General features: G+C 36.7%; 1 long non-coding RNA gene across 1 annotated transcript; it reads right to left on the bottom strand.

Annotated features, from left to right (window-relative positions):
- Positions 1 to 556: 556 nt before the first annotated feature.
- Positions 557 to 5,029, bottom strand: LOC130640954 (uncharacterized). The gene is made up of 2 exons (XR_008982411.1): positions 4,162 to 5,029; positions 557 to 4,077 (listed from the first exon to the last, which is right to left on the bottom strand). It is a non-coding gene; the product is annotated as an uncharacterized LOC130640954 (long non-coding RNA).
- Between the last annotated feature and the right edge of the window lie 1,366 nt (positions 5,030 to 6,395).

The following is a 6,395-nucleotide window of genomic DNA, read 5'->3' as shown; positions in this document are numbered from 1 at the left end:
AGGAACTGGATCCTACCCAGGTCTTGATTATTTTGCATATAAGAACCCAACATCCCACACTGCCAAGGTTCACAGCTTACAGTTTCCTTGGCATTTCTTTTGGCTCATGTTAATAATTGGTGGGTGTGTTGAGCCTCTTTCGTAAGCAAGTCGTTGTAGAAATACTGTAGATTAAGAACACAAGTAATTAGCATGTGCCTATCGCTTAGGACATGTCGATGCACCTGACACTCAGGGCATCTCTAGTGTAGTCATCATGTGAATAAGAAACACGCGCCTGACGCTCAGGGCATAATGAAGCCACTCACGATCAGGGCATCTCTAATTAACCTGACGCTCAGGGTATGATTAAAAACACCATGCTCAAGGCATGAAGATGCCTGTAATGCATATCCTGACGCTCAGGTTATGCATTATATATTTGTGCATATCCTGATGCTCAGGATATGCATTATTGTCTTGGTTACTCAGTAAAAACACACTTATTAATCGAGAATACTGTATTATGGCACACTTTAAGTATACAACATCATACACGTGGAATGCAATTTGTAAATTTAGGGAATGGATCGAGGATGCCAGGTAAGAAAATAATTGAGTAAGGCAGGACAGATAACGCCTGCTGCTAGTAATCATAACAAGGTAATTACACCAAAATGCTTGCCCAAGGCAAAGAGGGTAATTTCCTAAGAGTATGTACATTTTTGTTGACCCTTACAAGCTTATGTCCTCATGGATTATAATATTGTGAATGATTTCCAAGGCATGACCCAGATCTCTTCATGCATGAATTACATACTCATTTCCTCTATTCACGAGGTACATTTCACAACTAATTACACATTTACCTATCACTTCTTTTAATTGATTAATTATTTAATTTAATACATATATACTTATTTAATAATTTATTCTCATGCACGAAGGTACACTTGCACTTCACTATAAACCGATAATCACATATGGTGTCTTCTGCACCCAATAAACATGTGTTATCAATAATCATGAGCTAAAGGTGGAATGCACAAGCTGGTCCAGTATTGGCCCAGCGTGTGTTACCACATAATAATATCAGGATTCATAAAAGGGTGTGCCTCACCGTAATGATAATAAGTGATAATAATATCAAGTAATAATAAGATACATAAGCCTCACACACGCATCTGTCCAAATGGTTTATGGCTGACATAGAAAGGCCCACATCCCCAAATTTCCCCAAATTAGTGTGGGTATTTGTAGGAAAACGTCAGTCATTAAGAGTACCGGCTTATATGTGTCAACGACATACACACATACAAAGGAGCCTAGATACACGTAAAACTTTAAAATAGCTATAGAAAGCAAATAACAGTCTAAAGCCAAAAAAAACACAAAGTCATAATACTTGACATACATAAAATCCATATTACGACACGAATTGTGTACTACTAACCACAGGACCTAGTCTAACAATTATAATTACAGTAAATAACAAAAATCACTCTGTAAATTTAAATGGATTAAATGTCCCACAACTTAGGCACGTCATTTAGGTTGGCCATTTTAGAACACTGTGTTACACTTTATTTGGAAGATGGATATATCGACGATAACAGTCGCTGGACCACCTGCCTAAGATCTCAATGACAGAGACTGGAATACCACAAGATGCTGCAGCAGAGGCCCCACCAATCCTAAAGCTATGCGTATTGAGATCAGGCCCATGCACACTATTTTTTACAAAGGCAGAAACTAACTTCCTAGTAACAAATTCTCCGATGAAAGAACAAACCAAGGACCCTGATGAGTACCTCGGTACGTAAAAGATTGCTAAAAACCTTTGGCAGGACACAAATCACCCTTAATCCTCCCAAACCTAAGCACGAAGGAGGCACCTTCCTGCACATTCCCCAAAGATTTCCATAAATAGTCTACGCATACTGAATGTGTTGCATCTACTTATTCCAATAGAAATACATTATTTCTATAATTTGTGTTATTATTCCAGAACCAAAAGCAATTAATTCAAGTGTTTACCCCAAAAAGTCTACTACTTTAAAAAAATTAAAAAGACATGTTCTTTGATTGCATCATATGTTAAAGGTACTGTCCAGTAAAAATATAATAATAAAAAAGTAGCCTGAACTTAATTGCACTTCTCTTATTTGTTGCGAAAATGTAAGTGGTTATATTTCTAAAGTTTTACAACTTAATAACATTTCTTTTATGTTTACAAATTTTTCATATCGCACGTTGTCAAAAGCAAATTTATACCGAAGCCATTCTACATGAAAGGGAGGCTAAAATAATATTTTGTTGTGACGTAAGCGTTGGGTTCTCGGCAAGTCAAAACATTGTAAATAGAAAATGATTGTTTTACTCTGAACAATATTACCAGATTAATTTAATCTTTTTTTTAAATATTTTACCCCCTTTTTAAAAAAATGTAGCAATTTATGAATATTTAAGTTCAAAGCATGCAACTCACTTTCAGAGATAGAACTTAATGTCCACACAAACAGAATGTCTGACTCTACACAAATTAAAGTAGATTATGTTAAAGCTGCTTTATTTTTTGTGCCGATACTGAGACCAGACACGGGTAAGATTATTTACGTAAAAGATCTATGCAGACATCCGTTGGAGTGGCCAATGCTTAAACGCAGACAGCAACGTGCGATGATGAAATGAAAAAATCTGACGCGACATTACAAGTTAAACTCCTTGACGAATCTGAATCATTTTTTGTAATATACCAAACGATATGACAACTGTTGTTGTCATATCGTACATATATTGTACTCCAGAAAGCCGACCAGCAAAAGAAGGAATTATAGAAAATACAAACGCATTAAATAAATTGTGTTTTATATACTTTTATACTTCCTCCACAATTATAAACCTCGTTCCCAATACCCCTATTCTATTACCAAAGCTACCTCAATTAGCACACAAAAAGAAATACTTGGTTTGAGGTTATTTATATTTATACTTTTTATACCGTAATGCTTCGAATAAACGCCCATTAAACGCCCCCAGAAAGATTAAAATTGTTTAAATAACACTTGGGGCATGAAAAAAACCACAGTAAATTCGGACCAGCTATGGTTTCCAATTGTTTTGTCAAATGAAGAAATTATCTACACTTAAATCCATGATAAAATGTCTGTTCCGCCCGTAAGTGCAGTTTTGCAGACTTGATTCATCCGTGCTCCGTCGGTGTTCACCTCCGCATAAGTTAAGAACCGCATGGCTGGATTTCTTGTGTAAGACCTGGTTACCAACGACGAAGGGGCCAGGCAAAAGACATTCATGTCTACGTAGTTCTTTTAGCTAAGTCAGGAGTTGGTGAATTAGCTAGGATGGTCAGGTTGGCTATGAATAGGCTTGCTCGTGGATGAAAATGACCAGGACTATTCGATAATTCTGAGATCTAAAAGTGTTCGGCGAAGACGGAAATCTATCAACGTTTTGTCCGACGAAAGTCTGACGAGACTCCAAAAATTATTTCGAAGGCTGCCATCGCACGCTGTAAAATGGGATTTTATAGGATTGATTTCTAAAACTCATTATTAATTTTTCAGGCGTTCAATTAATCGCACGCCTGAAACGATTTACGCGTGTGCCACGACGTGCGCGTGCGATCGAACGCCTCTCCTGCAAAAGACTGTTGTTTTTAATTTACAATCAAATATTCTCATCGTCAACTTCATTTGTCCGAGAAAAATCAATTTGAGATATTTCTTCACCTTCTTTGAAGCCAGTATACATCCCATTCGTACTTGGATATTCTCTACGTATCTTAGACACGAAACAAGATGGTATAACCCGACGAACGCCTTTTCCCAAGTGGTTATGAACAAACCAACAGAATTGGCGGTATGCCGCATATCGATAAGATCTAAAAATATCATCCTCAAATAATAAGATTGGAAATACTATGACAACAGAAATTTCAAGAGTGCTAGGGATTTTTTAAGTCCACGGCTTTCCCGATCGTGGAGAGCGACTAACGCTGTCCACAAAGTGTTCTTTAAAATCACAACCGCGTTGACATCTTCGTGCTCTGTTTAGTATGCTCTGTTATACATTTCTTATCTAAAACACAATAGAAACCTTGTACCCAGGCGCTCATTTATAATACAACCAGTAGAAAAATGTGAGGTCAAATTATATAGGTACCGTAGTTGTAAGTATTTGATAGTGTCCACCTCGTTACAGCACAAACACTCAACAGCTGAAGGCATCCTCTCGCAATTTTCACATAAGCACCACTCACTGATATATAAATCTGTGCGAGAAGCAGCGGGTAATTCTGGTGCGTCTGGGCCATCGTCATTATAAGAGGGAATTTGTTGTTTGTTATTGGGCCGTTCTAGCTCAAACTGAAATCCAATTATGTTTTAATTTCTGCTTGTGAAGATGATTGATAAACGTAAAAAAATTCTGTTGGGAATATCATTAACTTTTTTTTCTTTATTTCTCTTTCTGCGCCACGCGCCTCTCTACACACGGGGGTAACCCAAAGAATACGTCATTGCATAAATTGCGCATATTAATGTTTTTACCCAGTCCTTTTCCGCGTTCGAAGTTCAGTAAAGATGGCGATTAAGAATGGCATGGTCAAGTAAACAAATTCAGTTTAAACTTATGAAAGACAATTTTGGTTGTATTTAAATACTTTTTTCTTTACTTTTGTGCCGAGATGTAACTAATATCAAGTTTTAATATTTTACCGGACAGTACCTTTAAAACCTTATATTAGCGTACTTACTTAACTTAATTTTGTTGCTGTTTTTCTAGAGGAAGAAGTGTTAATTTTTGAGCACTGTTTTGCATTAGCAGTCAGGAACAACATATAATCAATTGAGACATGTTTCCTTCAACTGAGACATACAGTTTTTTTACTGTGTGGTAGATATCATAAAATAGACAAAAGGTAACCCCAGTTGTATAGTAGCTACTATTTGTGTAAATTTTCTCCACGCACACAGCGTGGGTTTCTAGCAACTCTGAGGTTAGCCAGGAGACCCAGCGTAATTTTTCTTACCACCGGAGTAGTTAAGGTGGGAAAAATTACGCCGGGTCTCAAACGATTTTTCTGCGGCCAAAATCTGGCTGCGCTTATTGATTGGCTAATTCCATTGTTCTCTCTTGTTCCATTTATCGGGGGAAGCCCTTTTCATCCCGAATATTCAGCGAGTGGTTTCACTCACCCTAATAAACATTAGCGTTCTACAAAGTTTTTACCAAAGTAAGATTTGGCCAAGCTTGGTAAACAACTCAGTTAAATTAAAATGTCCTCTGAAGCGATTAGTCACATTGTTCGATTTAAACTCGGGGTTTCCGCTGAGTAATTCGTTCGCGTCTAAGCTTTAGTTTGAGAGAAACGCATTTTATCAACTCGAAGAAGAAAGCTTAGTTAACTAGGCTACTCTAAGCTAGATAAAGTTAAAATATAGAAGCTTTCTAAGCACTACAGAACTACCTTTGTTGTTCCTTCTAAAAACAATTCTCTGAAATAGGAGAGGCTAAATAAAATAAAGGTCAATATTTTTGATGTTGGTTGAGATTGGAGGGAGGTGCAAAACGCCCGCAAATGACCAATTCAGCGCCCAGTGTTTACCGCCCAGTGTTTACCGCCCAGTCCAAATAAGCGCCTATATTGCTCTGGGCGGTCATTTGAACCAGTCAATAATCTACTGTATATGACAATACAACATAGTAATAGGTAGGTTTTTGTGACTCATAAATATATATTTGTGAGTGTTTAAATGCACACATATATAGATCTTTTTCCTACAGTATTCTGGTTTGTATTGCCCATAGTTAGTTTACCATTTACCTATGTGCCTTTTCTGGTCAGCAGTATATAATTTGGTCAGCAGTCTTGATAGTATTTAAGCTGCAGTTGCCTCATGGTTTGTAAAAAAAACAGAGCTTTTCATACATATTTGTTGTAAATATGGGAATATTTGTAAAATTTTCCCCTCACAAAGTAACCCGAAGATTGATATATTAAAGGCAACGATTTCATGTTCCTCGATGACAATGAAAACGAAGACGATGATGTAAGATGCAGTATTATTATTAATTTTTATTATTATTATTATTATTAATAAAACAAACAAACAAATACATTTCAAAATATTTATCCTCAATAAGCGCACATCCCACATCCAAGATCGCAAGATTAAATAAGCGCCCAGGGTCGTTTATGGTCATGCAAATATACAGACCACTGGTCCGCATGGAACATTTTGTGACAACAGATCTGGATGGTATGGATTTTTTTTATTCATTTTTGTCTCACAAACTTTTAAAATTCTCAAAATGTATTAATGACGGTTCACATTTACTTGCTTCATCTTTCACTTACGACATAATCATCCGCCTTTGGCATTTGCGGAAATATG

The sequence above is a fragment of the Hydractinia symbiolongicarpus genome, chromosome 4 (genome assembly GCF_029227915.1).
Source record: "Hydractinia symbiolongicarpus strain clone_291-10 chromosome 4, HSymV2.1, whole genome shotgun sequence".
Classification (NCBI taxonomy): Eukaryota; Metazoa; Cnidaria; class Hydrozoa; order Anthoathecata; family Hydractiniidae; genus Hydractinia; species Hydractinia symbiolongicarpus.
Note: the sequence above shows the minus strand (reverse complement) of the source record. Positions and strands in the feature narration are given on the sequence as shown.